Source organism: Miniopterus schreibersii (assembly GCF_964146895.1).
Source record: "Miniopterus schreibersii genome assembly, chromosome: 9".
NCBI lineage: Eukaryota > Metazoa > Chordata > Mammalia > Chiroptera > Miniopteridae > Miniopterus > Miniopterus schreibersii.
Genome location: NC_138118.1, coordinates 31,687,551 through 31,705,236, shown reverse-complemented (window position 1 = coordinate 31,705,236; position 17,686 = coordinate 31,687,551). Strand labels below are relative to the sequence as shown.

Sequence of the window (17,686 nt, the reverse complement as noted above, 5' to 3'; positions counted from 1 at the left end):
AAAAAGCATTCGACAAAATCCAGCACCCATTTCTGATAAAAACTCTCAGCAAAGTGAGAATAGAGGGATTGTACCTCAACATAATAAAGGCCATATATGACAAACCTACAGCCGACATCATACTCAATGGTGAAAAACTAAAACCATTTCCCTTAAAAATAGGAACAAGACAGGGATATCCACTTTCACCATCTTATTCAACCTAGTATTGGAAGTCCTTGCCACAGCCATCAGACTGGGAGAAAACATAAAAGGTATCCAAATTGGAAAGGAGGAAATAAAATTATCATTATTTGCAGATAGCATGATATTGTACATAGAAAAATTTAAAGACTCCATCAAAGTACTACTAGATTTGATAAACGAATTTTGCAAGGTAGCTTGATACAAAATCAACATCTGGAAATCAATGACATTCTTCTACACCAACAATGAACTTTCAGAGAAAGAAACTAAAAAAAAATACCATTTAGCATTGCAACTAAAAAAATAGGATACCTAGGTATAAATTTAACCAAGGATGTAAAAGAACTGTACTCGGAAAACTAAGGGACACTGAAAAAAGAAATAGAGGAAGATATAAACAAGTGGAAGAATATACCATGCTCATGGATTGGAAGAAGTAATATCATTAAAATGTCCATACTACCCAAAGCAATTTATAAATTCAATGCAATTCCTATGAAAATACCAACAGCATATTTCACAGGCCTAGAACAAACATTTCAAAATGTATAAGGAACCAAAAAAGACCCTGAATAGCTGCAGCCATATTGAGAAAAAAGAAGAGAGTGGGAGGGATCACTTTGCCAGACATCAAACTGCACTACAAAGCCATTGTAATCAAAACAACTGGATATTTGTACAACAACAGACATATATATCAATGGAACAGAACAGAGTCCCCAGAAATAGACCCACACCATTATGGTCAGTTAATATTTGACAAAGGAGGCAAGAGCATCCAATGGAGTAAAGACAGTCTCTTCAATAAATGGTGCTGGGGAAATTGGACAGATACACGCAAAAAAATGAAACTAGACCACCAACTTTCACCTTACAGAAAAATAAACTCAAAATTGTTAAAAGACTTAAACATCAGTCATGAAACCATAAAAATCCTGGAAGAGAACATAGGCGGTAAGGTCACAGACATCCCACGTAGTGGAATTTTCACTGATACATCTCCTAGGGCAAGAGAAACAAAAGAAAAAATAAACATATGGGACTACATCAAGCTAAAGGGCTTCTGCACAGCAAAAGAAAACAACCTCAAAATACAAAGTAACCCCACGATTTAGGAAAATATATTTGCCAAGGATGTATCTGATAAGGGGCTAATCTCCAAAGTGTACAAAGAACTCATACTACTCAGCAAGAGGAAGACAAACAACCCAACTTAAAAATGGGCAAAGTAACTGAATAGACACTTCTCCAAAGAAGATATACGGATGGCCAAGAGACATAGGAGCAAATGCTCAAAGTCACTAATCATCAGAGAGATGCAAATTAAAATGACAGTGAGGTATCACTTCACACCTGTAAGAATGGCTACCATCAACAAATCAATGAACAACTTGTGCTGGCAAGGATGTGGAGAAAAGGGAACCCTGGTACACTACTCGTGGGAGTGCAGACTGGTGCAACCACTATGGAAAACAGTATGGAGTTTCCTCAAAAAATTAAAAATGGAACTGCCTTTTGACCCAGTGATCTCACTTGTAGGAATATATCCTAAGAATCCTGAAACAGTAACCAGAAGGTATATATGCACCCCTATTTTCATAGCAGCACAATTTACAATAGCTAAGATCTGGAAACATCTCAAGGGCCCATCAGTAGATGAGTGGATAAAAAAGCTGTGGGACATATACACTGTGGAATACTATGCAGCTGTAAAGAAGATGGTTCTTGTACCCTTTGAGACAGCATGGATGGACCTGGAGAGTATTATGCTAAGTGAAACAGGCCAGGCAGGGAAAGACAAACATCACATGATCTCACTTATATGTGGGATCTAATGAACTTAATAAACTGATGAACAGAATAGACTCAATGACATGGAAGCATACATCAGACTGATGAATGCCAGGGGGATGGAGTAGTGCGGGTTGATGGAGGGGGAAAGAGTAACCAAATAATTTATATGCATATATGCACAACCCAAGTACAGGGACAATGGTGGGGAGAGGGACTCAGGAGGGGAGTAGGATGGAGTGGAATGGGTCTTTGGGGAGATAAAGAGACATTTGAAATATTTTAAACAAACATAAAAAGACACTCAAAAACATTGAAACACACGGAAGCTAAATAGCATGTTATTAAACAATGATCAAGGAAGAAATAAAAAACTTCCCAAAACAAATGAAAATGAACACTCAACAACTAAAATCTATGGTACACAACAAAAGCAGTTTTGAGAGGGAAGTTCATAGCATTACAGATGTACCTCAAAAAATAGGAAAAATTTGCCCCGGCTGGTATGGTTCAATAGTTAAAGCGTGGCCCAGCACAGAAGGGTCAAAGGTTAAATTCCCAGTCAAAAGCATGTACCTGGGTAGCCAGTTTGCTCCCTACCCCAGTCAGGATGCTTGTGGGCGGCAACCATTTGATGTGTCTCTCTCACATCCATGTTTCTCTCTCTTTCTCTCCCCTTTTTCCCTTCCTTCCTCTCTGTATGAAAATCAATGGAAGAAATATCCTCAGGTGAGGATTAAAAAAATTGTTTCAAATACAGTATCTAACCCTACAACTTTAAGAACTAGAAAGAGAACAACACGAAAAGCTGAGAGTAAGTAGAATCAAGCAAATAATAAAGACCAGAGCAGAAATAAATGACAGGGAGACTAAAACACCAACACAAAAGATTGATGAAAACAAGAGGTGGTTCTTTGAAAAGAAACACAAGATTGATGAACCAATAGCCAGACTCATCAAGAAACAAAGAGAGATGACCCAAGTAAATAAAATAAAAAACTAAAGGGGTGAAGTAACAACTGACACCTCAGAAATAGAAAGGATTGTAAGAAAATATTACAAACAACTATATGCCAACAAGCTCAACAACCTCAACAAAATGGACAAATTCCTAGAAAAGTACAATCTCCCCAAACTGAATCAGGAATAATCAGAAAACCTGAATAGGCTGATAAATAATGAAATTGAAGCAGTAATTAAAAACTCCCAGCAAATAAAAGCCCTGATTTGACAGCTTCAGAGGGGAGTCTTATCAAACATTCAAAGAACAACACCTATTATCCTCAAACTATTCCAAAAAATACAAGGGGAAGAAATACTTCCAAGCTCTTTTCATGATACCAGCATTATAGTAACTCCAAAGGCTGATAAAGACACTACAAAGAGAGATAACTACAGGTCAATATCCCAGATGAACATAGGCACTAAAATCTTCAACAAAATATTAGTAAATTGGATCCAGTAATATATTAAAAGATTGTCCACCATGATCAAGTGGGATTTATTACAGGGATGCAAGCCTGGTACAATATTCACAAATCAATAAATGTGATATAACACATAAACAAATTGAAAGATAAAAATCACATGATCATATGAATAGACACAGGAAAAGCACCTGACAAAATCCAACACCCATTTTTGATAAAAGTTCTCAGCAAAGCTGGAATACAGGGATCATGCCTCAACATAATAAAGGCCATTTATCACAAACCTACAGTCAGCATCATACTCAATGGGCAAAATCTAAAAGCATTCCCCCTATGAACAGGAAAAAGAGGGATGGCTACTTTCACCATTCTTATTCAATATAGTACTGGAAGTCCTAGCCACAGTGATCAAACAAGAAGAAAAAAATAAAAGGAACCCAAGCTGGAAAGGAAGAAGTAAAACTGCCATTATTTGCAGATGGCATGATACTTTACATCGAAAACCTTAAAGACTCCATAAAATAAAATTAGATTTAATAATTGAATTCAGCAAGGTAGCAGGATACAAAATTAACACCCACACATTGATGGCATTTTTATACACCAATATTAAACTCTCAGAAAGAGAAACTAAAAAAAAAAAAAAAAAAAAAAATCCCATTTACCATTTCAACAACAAAAATGGGATATTTAGATAAAAACTTATCCAAGTATCTAAAAAACCTGTACTTGGAAAACTACAGGTTTTTGAGAAAAGAAGCAGAGAAAGATATAAACAAGAAGAATATACCATATTTATGGATTGGTAGAATTAACATTATTAAAATGACCATATTTTCCAAAGCAATCTGTAAGTTTAATGCAATTCCTATTAAAATACCAACAGCATATTTCACAGATCTAGAACAAATACTCCAAAAATTTATATAGATCCAAAAAATACCCTGTATAGCGACAGCAATCTTGAGAAAGAAGAATAAAGTTGGAGGGATCACAATACCAGATATCAAGTTATACTACAAAGCCACTGCAAACAAACAGCCTGATACTGGCATAAAAACAGGCATATAGATCAATGGAACAGAACAGAGAACCCAGAAATCAACCCAAGCCATTATTCTCAATTATTTGACCAAGGAGGCAAGAGCATACAATGGAATAAAGATAATCTTTTCAATAAATAGTGCTGGGAAAATTGGACAGGTACATGAAAAGAAATGAATCTAGACCACCAACTTTCACCATACACAAGAATAAAATCAAAATAGATAAAAGAATTAAATGTAAGTTGTGAAACCATAAAAATCCTGCATGAAAATGTAGGGAGCAAAATATCAGGCACCTCATGTATCATTTTCATAGACACATTGCCTAGGGCAAGCAAAACAAAGGAAAAAATAAACAGGACTGCATCAAACTAAAAAGCTTCTGCACACCAAAAGAAACCAGCATCAAAATGAAAAGGGGGCCCACTGCATGGGAGATCATATTTGCCAATGATAAACCTGATAAGGCATTAATTTCCAATATATATAAAGTACTTATACAACTCAACAAAGGAAGACAAACAATCCAATTTAAAAATGGGCAGGGGACCTGAATAGACACTTCTCCAAAAAGGATATATAAATGGTCAAGAGACATGAAAAAATGCAGAATGTCACTGATTATCAGAGAGATGCAAATTAAAATGACAATGAGATACCACCTCACACCTCTAACAATAAATGTACAAACAATTAGTCCTGTTGAGGATGTGGAGAATAAGGAACCCTAGGACACTGCTGTTGGGAATGCAGACTGGTACAACCACTATAGAAAAAGTGTGGAGTTTCCTCTAGAAATTAAAAATAGAACTGCCATTTCACCCAGTGATCCCACTTCTAGGAAAATATGTTAAGAATCCGAAAACACCAATCAGAAAGACTACATGTACCCCTATGTTTATTGCAGCATTATTTACAATAACTAAGATTTGGGAACGGCCCAAGTGCTCATCAGTAGATGAATGGATAAAAATATTGTGCGACATTTACACAATGGAATACTATGCAGCTGTAAAAAGAAAGATCTCTTACCCTTTGAGAAAGCATGGAGGGACCTGGAGATTATTCTAAGCAAAATAAGCCAGACAGAGAAAGGCAAATATCAAATATCAAATTTCACTTATATGTTGAATCTAATGAACAAAATAACTGATGAATAAAATAGATCCAGAGGCATGGAAGCATGCAACAGACTGATGAATCTCAGAATAAACTGGGGGATGGGAAGAGATTGACCAAAGAACTTATACGCATATATGCTAACTCATGGACATAGACAATCATATGGTGAAGGTTTAGGGGAGGGGTGGGAGCAGGCAAGAGAGGGTCAATGGGGGGAGAGGGGAAAGGACATCTGTAATACTTTCAACATTAAAGATATATTTTAAAAAATCAAAAGCTGTGGAGGCCAGATGACAGTGGGGAGAAGATATATTCAAAGTGCTAAAAGAAAGAAACTCAACCAAGAATTCTGTATCTGGCCAAACTATGTATAAAGAGTGCAGAAGAAATGCACACATTTACAGATAAAAAGAATCTGAGTTCTTACCCTCTAGATATGCCTGGAAAGAAATACTCAAGAGAGTCCTGTAAGATGAATTGAAAGGAGACTAGATAACTCAAAGCCACATGAAGAAATAAAGATCTCAATAAAGATAAATACATGGGTAATCTAAAAGTTAATATTATTAAAACAATGGTTTGTAATTGTGCCTTTTGTTTTCTTCATTATTTAATGTTGGGAGCCGGTGATGTGTCTGGACATGGTCCACGCCACCTGAGGGTCTGGAGTCAGGGACTCGACTCTCCCCACAATTACCCTTGATATTGAGAGCCCGCTATGTGTCTGGACATGGTCCACGTAGCCTGAGGGCCTGGAGCCAAGGACTCAATCCTCCCCACAAGTTCCCATTAGGAGCCGAAATAAAGATAATTACCAAGGTCTGGGCTCATGCAGGAGGCAGGGTGTTTACTCTGAAAGAGCGTTCATGCAGCCTTGAAGGAACTACTTTGTATGACCCTCACCGCATTACTAATTGTTTGTTACTTACTATATAATAAAGGCTTTGAAGCCATTTGGTGCTATACCTCATTGGAGGGCAGCCCTCCTGATCCCATAACTTTGTTTGTCTCTTTAATTCCCACTGCTCGAACTCAGGTTTGTTCATTTTTCAGGCTGGCTCCTGACAATTTGAGATACATATATATATTATTATAACTTTTGTTTGTAAATCCAAAGCTTACTTTCTACATAATATAAGAATGTGACACATTTAAAAGAACTATTAGCTTATGTTTGAGACTCACAGTGTATAAAGATATAATTTTGTGACATCAACAACTGAGGAGGGTGGGAACAGAACTGTAAAGAAGTAGTTTTTGTATGTTATTGAAGATAATGTATAAATTAAAATTAGAGTTATACCTTTAAGATGTTAAATGTAATCTCCATGGTAACCACAAAGAAAGTGGCTATAGAATATACTTAAAAAATGAGAAAGGAATGTAAATATTTCACTACAAAAGTTCAACAACAACAAAAACAGAAATACAGGAAATGAGAAACAAAGAAAAAAAATAAGGCTGTTCAGCATCATGGCAAAGTGAGAGAACCTTCAAGTCTCTCCCCTTGAAGTTACAAGTTGGACAGTATAGTTCAACAAAGAATCCCTGCTCAACACACAAAAATGTCTGAGATATTGCACAGAGATACCTGAAGATGGATGCATCTGAGTGAAAAACGGAAACCAAATTAGGAGGGAAAATGACAAGAGACAGAAGCCACATGCAGCCCTACAATCACAGTAGCCCCAGAAGACACAACAGAAATGAACGGCTGGGGTGCAGCCCCTACTGGGCCGACCAGGTGGAAGGGGCAGAGACAGCAATCTGACCTGGGTGACTGGCACACATTGAGGGGCCCAGAGAAACAGTGTAAAAAAAAATCACAGCACTGCAAAGCTCACCAGCATATATATATATTAAAAACTCACAGAAAATTCACCTAATTTATACCTCTGTGGCCTACCAGGCAGCAAAATCCACTTGTGGCAGGTAACAAAAGGGCTGAAAAAACTTTTCTAGCCTATGTGGTCTGTACTCATTGTAGCTAAACCCACGGGGAAGAGTGGAACTGCAAATGCATAAACTTGCTTTCCCACCCCACCTCCTGCCCACCCATTGCTGTGCAGCCTAGTAGAAGTAGCTGAGTCAACTCAGAGCATCCCTGTAGTAAGCTAATGGCTACAGGAATGTGGTGCCACAAACACACAGGAGATCCATAACCCACCCCTTCCAATCCACTGGAGTAGTGCCTTGAGATCAAGGCACTGGGACCTAGAGCGGATGCCCACCTCCTGGAGAATATTGAGCATTTTCCACAGTCCAGGCAACATCTCCCCTCAAAAATCCTGGAAGCCTCAGCAGTGCAGGTAAGGGAATATTAAAAATTGTGCTTCAGTGCCACCTGAAGTAAAACAAAAAAAAACACACACAGCTACTTCTCAACTAAAATTCTATTTCAAAGAAGCTTTTTTTCCCACAAATGCCCAAGCAGAAAAATAATCCACCAAGCACAATGAATAACCAAGATAACAAGGGAATTCAGAAAGAAAATTTAAAAATCTCCTGAAAATAAACTAAAAAACATTAAATATGTGGTTTAAATGAGAAAATTCAAGATTGCAGATCTGAGAAAAATCAATGAGATAGAATAAAATTCTAAAATGCAATTCAACAAAGTGAGAAATAAAATTAACAAATCAAAGGAGTACTTTACCAGAGAGATTGAAGCTATAAAAAAGAATCAAACAGAAATTCTGGAGAATATTCAATAAAAGAAATGAGTAATGAACTGGTGACCTTAGGAAACAGAGCAGACAAGCCTGGCCAGTTTGGCTCAGTGGCTGAGCATCATCCTATGAACCAAGAGATTACAGTTTGATTCCCGGCCAGGGCACAGGCCTGGCTTTTGGAGTTGATCCACAGTAGGGGATGTGCAGGAGGCAGCCCATCAATGACCCTCATCACTAATATTTCTCTCTCTCTCTCTCTCTCTCTCTCTCTCTCTCTCTCTCTCTCTCTCTCTCCCTTCCTCTCTCTGAAATCAACAAAAACTTTAAAAAAAAAATAGAGCAGACAAGATGGAAGAAAAAATTAGTGATATAGAAGATACAAATATAGAAGTGATTTAGGTGTATAAAGACAGAAAATTGGGGAGAAAATCTTCAAGAACTATCTGACTCCGTTAGAAAGAGCAATATAATAGTAGAAGCATGAAAAATATAGAGGAATGGCAGTGTTGGAGATCCCCTTGGGGTATCCTCCTGAAATTTCAACAAGTAGAACAGCTATAACTCAAAAAAGGATTCCTTGCTTAACATAGAGTCATCCCTGAGATATCTGAGCATTGAAGCATCCAAAGGTTAGCAAGTGTGAACAAACAGGAGAGGTAAAAAGTGAGGAGGGCTCAGACTGGCCACAGATTCAGTCCTGTAGCCAGGAGCTCACAGCAGGTTCAGCTCGGAGAGGGGAGGAAGTCAGCTGTGGCTGGCACTTCCTTCAGCCAGGAGGAGCAGAGAGACTTGGCGGGCACTCCTGCAGGAGTGAAGCAGTGCAAACTGGGGCTGAGCAGAGAGACCTGGGCTAGGACACAGCACAGGGGCTCTGCTGCAACTGTTGGGTGGTTGGCATTCAGACAAAGAAAGAAATCCAGAGAGCCCTACCACCCCATAAACTCTCCAAACTTGCCTCTCATTGCCCTTAGTCTCAGGTTGTAGAGCCCTTTTTCTGCAAACCCAAGAACTATTATTAGACAATTATTATTTCCCCTGAGCAAAGTGTGCACTCTGTGACTGAATCTCAGTTGGGGTGTGTTGGGGGGACCCCACAGAGCTTGCTATTAATGTGAGGGCAAAACAAAGAAGGTGGGTGGATTCCCCCAGTCTCACCCACAAGCATCGCAACTATACTATGGCAGCCTTGGGATTTCACAGAGCTAAAAAACTTGTGATTCAGCATTACCTCCCAGAAAACAATGTAAAGACCTCTTCATAGTAATCTGTTAGGAAAGTGCTATTCATACACAGAGAAGGAATCCATCAAATACCATGAAAAACCAAGGTAGCAAGGCAGCTCAGAAAGAAAATAAAAATCCTCCAGAAAGCAAACTTGAACACATGAAAATATGTGATATAAATGACAGAGAATTCAAGATTGCAGTTCTGAAAATACTCAGTGAGATGCGAGAAAATACAGGTAGGCAATTTAATGCACTCAGAAAATAAATTCATGAACAAAGTGAGTACCAAAGAGATTGGAACTTTAAAAAAAGAATCAAATCCTGGAGATGAAGAATTCAGTAAAAGAGATCAGGAATAAACTAGCAAGCAGAGGAAATAGAGCATACCAGATGAAGAAACGAGTGATATCAAAGACAGAAATCTAGAAATGACACAGAGGGAAGAAGACACCAGAGCATTAAAAAAAAAAAAAAAAAAAAAAGAGCTTCATGAGAATTATCAGACTTCATCAGAAAAGGCACTATAAGAATAATAGGCAAACCAGAAAAAAAAGAGGAAGAAGGGTACACAGAGCTTATTCAAACAATTAGTGGATGACAAATTGCCAAATCTATGGAAAGAAGTAGATCCTCAAATCCAAGAACCAAACAGAACAGCTAGTTATCGCAATCCAAAGAGGCCTTCTCCAAGGCACAATGTCTGTCAAAAATTAATGACAAAGAAACAATTATTAAAGGGAAAAGAAAAGAAATGACCTATAAAGGAAAGCCCATCAACTTATCATTGGTTGGACTTCTTAGCAGAAACTCTACAAACCAGAAGAGAGTGAGACCAAATATTCAAACTACTAGAAGAGAGAATTACCAGCCAAGAATGATATATATCCAGCAAACTTGTCCTTGAAACAGAAATAAGAACTTTTATATATGAAACAGAAATAAAGACTTTTCCAGGCATAAAGAAGCTGAGGGAATTCATCACCAGAAGGCCACCATTGCAGGAAATTCTCTAAAGGGTTATTCTACCTGAAACAAAGAACAAAAGGTCACAACACTACAAGTAAGATCACCAAAAAACTTAAAGCATAAACAGGGATAATTTGTGACAACAACCACATAAAAGGGGAAGGATAAAGACCTGAATTTGCAAATGAGGATGGAAATCAGATCATTCAATGAAAAAAAAATTTACTATATATATGAAACTTTTTTTTTCTTAAATATATCTTTATTGATTTGAGAGAGAGGAAAGGAGAAGGAGAGAGAGAGATAGAAACATCAATGATGAGAGAGTCATTGATTGAGCCCGCAACCCGGGCATGTGCCCCGACCGGGAATCGAACCCCGATCGCCTGGATCCTAGGTCGACTCTCAACCGCTGAGCCACACCCGGCCAGGCTGAAACTTTCTTTTTTAAACCTAATGGTACCACACACAAAAACCACTAAAATGAGACACATAGCCTTAAAAAAGGGGGGGGAAAAACAGAGGAAAGAAGTATGGAATACCACCAAACAAAACCAACAAAGAGATACACAAAGAAAAAGAACCAATGGAGGCACAGAGCTACCAGAAAACAAAAGGCAAAATGGCTATGGGAAATCCTCATTCATCAATGATTTCCCTAAATATAAATGGATTGAATTCACCAATAAAGAGGCACAGAGTAGCAGATTGGTAAAAAAATAATTCAACTTTATGCTGCCTTCAAGAGACACATCTAAGCTGCAAAGAAAAAAGTATATTCAAAATGAAAGGGTGGAAAAGGATTCTACAAGGAAATAATATCCACAGAAAAGCAGGTGTAGCCATACTTACACCTGACAAAATAAACCTCAAGATTACAAATGGTAACGAGACAAAGAGGGACATTATATAATAGTAAAGAAAATACTACATCAAGAAGACATAAGACTTTTTAATATATATGCACATGATCAGGGAGCTACCAAATATATAAAGCAACTACTCACAGAACTTAAGGAAGCAGCTGACCAAAACACAATCATATTTGGTGACCTTAATACTCCATTGACAGCATTAGATAGATCATTCAAACAAAATCAATAAAGAAATGTATGCCTTGAGAGGGTTAAAGGTGGCTCGAACTAAGTGGGAGCTACACTGACACTCTCCCTGGACCAAACTGGAATTACAACTAAAATATAGAAAAAACATCCTGAATAATCAACTACAACTGAAGATGAGCAGGAGACCACCCTCATAACCAAGGAGGAAAAGTGGAGACCACATAGAGACTGGTAGGAAGCTCAGAGGTGTGAGAGGGCTGGCTGTGCTCCCACAGGCAGCAGCTGAAGGTCCAGAGGGATAGCTCAACTGTGGGGAGTTCCCACTGAGGACTTTGGAGCCTAAACCTCAGGTTGGGCTTCCCAGCCAAGAGCACCAGAACTGAGAAAGGTGCCCACATAATATCTGGCTGTTAAAAGGAGCCAGGTTTCTGTCTGCTAGGGAGAGGTGGCTAGAAATGCAGTCTCCCTCTTAAAGTTCCAAAGCAAAAAATTTTGTGTGCAGCCACTCACCTTGGGCTCCAGCAGAAGGAGGGCAAAGTGGACTAGAGCTGTGTGAGGAGAACTTAGGGTTGTAGGCTCTGGAGATTGAGATCAGGAGACACCCATCTGGATTCCTGTGAGGAGTCATTCCCCCATACTGCAGAGGACATCTTTCTCAGGCAGACAATTTGTTGTTTTTGCCTGGGGTGGGGGAGCAATTGTCCCACCCTGCTGGAAAACCTCTTGCCCTATCCAGAGGAGTTCCTACAGTGTGAAGCTCATTAAGAGACTGATAATAACCAGCTGCCCCAACTTGTGGACTTTCTACAGCCTGAGGCTCATTAAGAGAATCAGATTAATCAGCCTGCAAGCAGAGGCAGACCTCAGAGTACCTTGAGTCTTGGCCTGATCTGCTTCTGGACCTGGGTCTTTGAAAAGCAGACTTTGGTGTGCATCTTGGTCCTGTCGAACTGCACGCAGCCCCAGAGAAGGAGACCTCAAGTTGAGGGTTGTTGATAACTCCAAACAGGATACTCAGGGCCAGTCACAAACTGTGTCTGACATTGGCCTGAACCAGAGACCCTACAAAAGGACTGAGAGTGCTAGCAGATCTACCTAATACATAGAAACAAACCCAAATAGACAGCCAAAATGGGGAGACAAAAAAAACAAGCCCCAAATGAAAGAATAAGAGCTAAATGAAATGGAGATAAGCAATCTATCAAATATAGAGTTCAGAATACTGATGCTCAACAGTATTAAAAAAGGTATGGAAACTATGAAGGAAATTAAGAATGACATTGCAGATAAAGAATACATTGGAAGGAATAAATAGCAGATCAGAGGAAGCTGAGGATCAGATCAACGAATTAAAAGACAAGGTAGAAAAAAATCATTCAATCAGAGATCCACAAAGAAAAAACAATAAAAAAACAGGACAGTGTAAGGGAGCTGTGGGACAACATGAAACATAACAATATTTGCATCATAGGAGTGCCAGAGGAGGTAGAAAGTAAGCAAGGGTTAGAAAACCTGTCTGAAGAAATAATGGCAGAAAACTTCCCTAACCTGGTGAAGGAAAAAGTCACACAAGTTCAGGAGGCACAGAGAGTCCCCAGCAAGAAGAATCCAAAGAATCCCACGCCCAGACACACCATAATTAAAATGCCAAAAATTCAAGACAAAGATAGAATCTTAAAGGCAGCAAGAGAAAGCCATCTGTTACCTACAAAGGAGCTCCCATAAGCTGTCAGCTGATTTCTCATCAGAAACTCTACAGGCCAGAAGGGAATGGCATGAAGTATTCAAGGTAATAATATAGAACAAGGATCTGAAACTAAGACTACTCTATCCAGCAAGACTATCATTCAGAATAGATGGTGAAATAGAGAGCTTCCCAGACAGAAAAAGGCTAAAGGAGTTTATTACCACCAAACCAGCATTGCAGGAAATGTTAAAGGGACTGCTATAATTAGAAATAAGAAGCATTGCAAGACATGTTAAAAGGACTGCTGCAATAATAAGAAATATAGAGAGAAACATAGCCATAAAGAATTCAAATGGCAATAAATAAGGACCTATCAATAATAACCTTAAGGACTTTAAGGGAGAGATCAAGAGCAATACCGTTGTAGTCATGGACTTTAACACTCCACTGACTTCTCTGGTGTTGTGCTCGCGGGACGCGAAGAAAACTCAAGACACAGAGAATGTAGAATTTAGGTGGAGATGCAGAGGGTTGAGGCTCTGGAGGCGCTGTAACAACCCTCCTTACCATCCAGCGATTTTTATTGTGAGTTACAGAAAGGCAGGTGTGAAAGATAGTGATCAGTAGAAACTATAAAATGGGCATAAACAAATGGCTTTGTTTTATGCTAATGTTTCACATTTGTTCTTAAGGCCATAACCCTCCTGGGGGCAAGCTTCCCAGATCGATAAGGATCTGTTTTCAGTTCCTGTCAGAAATGTCTCCCTCGTTTTCAAGGGGATTTCTGTGATTCTGGGGAAGCTTGCTACCCAACTCCTTCAGTCTGTTTGTTGTTTGCTGGCCTTTTCCTACACTCTGGATAGATTTTGCAGACAAAAAGTCAACACATATACAGTGACTAAATGACCACTAGATCAGATGTATTTAATTGATATTTATAGAACATTTCACCACAAAGCTGCAGAATATACATTCCTCTCAAGTGCACATGGATCATTCACAAAGATAGACCACATGTTAGGACACAAAACCAGTCTCTAAGGTTTAAGAAAACTGAAATTATATCAAACATCTCGGATCACAAGGGCATGAAATTAGAAATCAACTACAGTAAAAACACTCAAAAACACTCAAACATATGGAGGCTAAATAAAATGTTATTAAACAATGAATGAGTTACTAATAAGATCAAGAAAGAAATAAAAAACTTCCTGGAAACAATTGAAAAGGAACACACAACCACCCAAAATCTATTGGACACAGTGAAAGCAGTACTAAAAGGGAAGTTCATAGCACTGTAGGCCTACCTCAAAAAGTAAGAAACATTTTTAGTAAACTATCTAACCCTATAATGTTAAGAATTAGAAAGCTCCCTTGTGAAGCCATCCAGACCAAGGCTTTTGCTTGCTGGGAGTTTTTTTTATTAATGCTTTGCTTTCACCAGTTGTTATTAGCCTATTCAGGTTTTCTGATACTTCTTGATTCAGTTTTACCTGTTCTCATTCATATGTGGAATGTAATAAACAAAATAGACTGAGGAACAAATTAGATCCAGAGACATAGAAGCATGGGACATACTAATGAATCTTAGTGGGAAGGTGGGGGTGGGGGAGTGGGTAGGGAGAGATTAATCAAAGGACTTATATGCATAACCTGTGGACACAGACAGTAGTGTGGTGAAGGCCTGGGGGTGGAGGCCGATGCAGGGTAGAGGGGATCAAAGTATCTGTAATACTTTCAACAATAAAAATAAATTTAAGAAAACAAACAAAAAAAAAACACTCCCTGCCCCCCCAAACAAGAGAAAGAGAAAATCTTAAAAGCAGGAAGAGAAAAAGCAGTTAGTAACCTACAAGGAGCTCCCGTAGGACGATCAGCTGATTTCTCAACAGAAACTTTGCAGGCCAGAAGGGAATGGCAAGAAATATTTAAAGTGATGAAAAGCAAAGAACTACAACCAAGATTACTCAAGTCAGCAAGACTGTAATTTAGAATAGGACAGATAAAGAGCTTCCCAGAGAAGAAAAAGCTGAAGGAGTTCATCAGCACCAAACCAGTATTATATGAAATGTTAAAGGATTTTCTTTAAGAAGGAGAAGAGATAAAGATAAAAAATATGAACAATAAAATGGCAATAAATACATATCTATCAACAATTGAGTCTAAGAAACAAAATTAAATAAGCAGGCAGAACAGAAACAGACTCACAGATCCAGAGAATATTTTCACAGTTTCCAGATGGGAGAGGATTTGGTGGAATGGGTAAACAACTTGAAGGGATTAAGAAATACAAATTGGTTGTTACAGAATAGTTGTGGGCATGTAAAGTACAGCACAGGGAACATAGCCAATAATATTCTTATAACGATGTATTGTGAGAGGTGCAAGATTTATTGGGATGATCCCTTCATAAGTTATGTAATGTCTAATCACTGGGGTGTACACCTGAAACTAATATAGTAATCTATGTCAACTGTAATTGAAAATAAAAAATGATTAAAAAATAAGAGTATTAATTTGCTAGAATGTGGAAAAATTGGAAACTTTGTGCAGTATGGGTAGAAATGTAAAATGGTACAGTCACTATGGAATACAGTATGGTGGTTCCTCTAATAATTAAAAATGGAATTACCATTGATTCAGCATTGCACTTCTAAATATAACCCAAAAGGAATGAAATCAGGGTCTCATGAAGAGATATTTGTTTGCCCATGTTCATGGCAGCATTATTCACAGTCACTAAACTGTGGAAGGATAAACAAAATGTGGATATACATGCAATAGAATATTGTTCAGCCTTAGAAAGGAAGAACACTTTGCAATTCTTTACAACATGAATGAGGACTTATGCTAAATCACAAAAAGACAAATACTGTATGATTTCACTTTTATGAGGTACTTAGAGCCATCAAAACATAAAGATGGAAAGTATAATGGTTTGTCAGGGGCTAGAGGCACAGAATGATGGGGTTATCGTCCAATGAAACTGTTTAAATAATTTCAGTTTTACAAGATGAAAAGGGTTATGAGGATGGACAAGGATTTTTTTCACAATAATGTGAATGTATTTGATACCACTGAACTAAACACTCAGAAATGACTAAAAGGGTAAGTTTTATGTGTATTTTACCATATACACACACACAAACACACAAAGAAAACACACACATAAAACTCCCAAAATCATCTTCACCAACTGTTCAGTGGGGATCTCTGGCTACTAACCCAAAAAGTATCCAACGGTTTCCATGTGGTTGGAGTGGGTCAGAGTAGAGGGCTGCAATGCACCCCACTCCTGGGAGAGCACACTGTGAGGATCCTTGACACCCCAAAGGCCCCAGAATGTGGGCCTAGGGACTACCCTCCTTTCCAGTTGGCAAATGCCTGATGAGAAAAAAATTCTAAGATGTTCTAGATTAAAATTACAGGAGCTGGAGGGTGAGAGACAGAACTGTTAGCCTGTTAATAGCTGTGAGCCAGCTCTGACAAGTCTTTCATACTCATATATATCTATTGGAATTTAGGGGTAATTTCCAGATGGCTATGTCTGTGATTATCCAAAAGAGAATAGCCAGGCATCTTCCAACTCCAGGAGCTTTGGCTTCGTCTTTACACATGAGCTTGGCCCACTGTGCTGTGGACTGTGCCGTATACTCTGCCCAGAACTAGCCCTGCTTCATCCTCTCCTGTCCCTTTTGCCTATAGCTAGTGTAAATTCTTTCAGAACGGCTTACATCTTTCTTCCCTCTACTTGATGTATAAAAATGCTTGCAAAACTTCTACATCTTGGACATGTCTTTTCTACCTAGCCATGCTGCAGGTGTTTTAGACTCCATGACCCAGGACGGGTCCTCTTTGTTTTTCTAGCAATGGCATAATCCTTTCTTTTAAATTCAGCCCTGGGACTTAAAATTTTGTTTAACACGTCCACTGCCCTTACTGCTGCCAAGCAAGGCGCACAGAACAGCTACAACCAAGGCCCTGGTATGCACATAGAGCATGCTCACAGCCCTGAGCAGGGCGCTGGCATGATCCCTTCCTCTCAGGTTCCTTGCTTTCTCTTCCTCCCGCCCGGAGCCCCACCTCCTCCACCCAGCGGCCAATCCCAGTCGGCTCCCGGCTTGTTCGCAGTGCGGTGGCGGAACTTGGAGGCTGCTGGAGAAGCTTGAGCTTTGAGCCCAGCTCCAGGTAAGGCACTTGCTGGGGAGTGGGAGTCGTCTGTGGCTTTACAAAACCGTCCGGCAGGAGCATGAAAACAATGCCAGCGGGAGACCGGCACTGCCGGGAAGGGGCTGGGCCTCGGCCTGGAGCCTCTAATGCAGTTTTGGGGCCGCATACCTGGCGCCGGCCTGACTTCCAGGGTTGAGGACATACTCCCCCAGAGAGGTGCTTTCTATAGTAAACAAAAGAAAAACTATTTTAAAAATTAAATCTATATTTCATTTTACAAAATGTTTATGGTTTCAGTTCTTATGTAGATATAACTCTGCTGCTGC

At 39.0% G+C, this 17,686-nt stretch overlaps 1 protein-coding gene across 6 annotated transcripts in view; it reads left to right on the top strand.

The window, feature by feature from the left end:
• The first annotated feature begins 17,182 nt into the window (after positions 1–17,182).
• The window catches only part of BLVRA (biliverdin reductase A), a 128,556-nt gene continuing 128,052 nt past the window's right edge, over positions 17,183–17,686 (top strand). For 2 of the 6 annotated variants that reach the window (XM_081146539.1, XM_081146534.1), the window contains exon 1: positions 17,298–17,378. The gene's annotated coding sequence lies outside the window, so the exon portion shown is untranslated. Of the gene's footprint in view, positions 17,379–17,686 lie in introns of all 6 variants that reach the window. The other 4 variants (XM_081146535.1, XM_081146538.1, XM_081146536.1 and 1 more) reach the window with 4 other exon arrangements.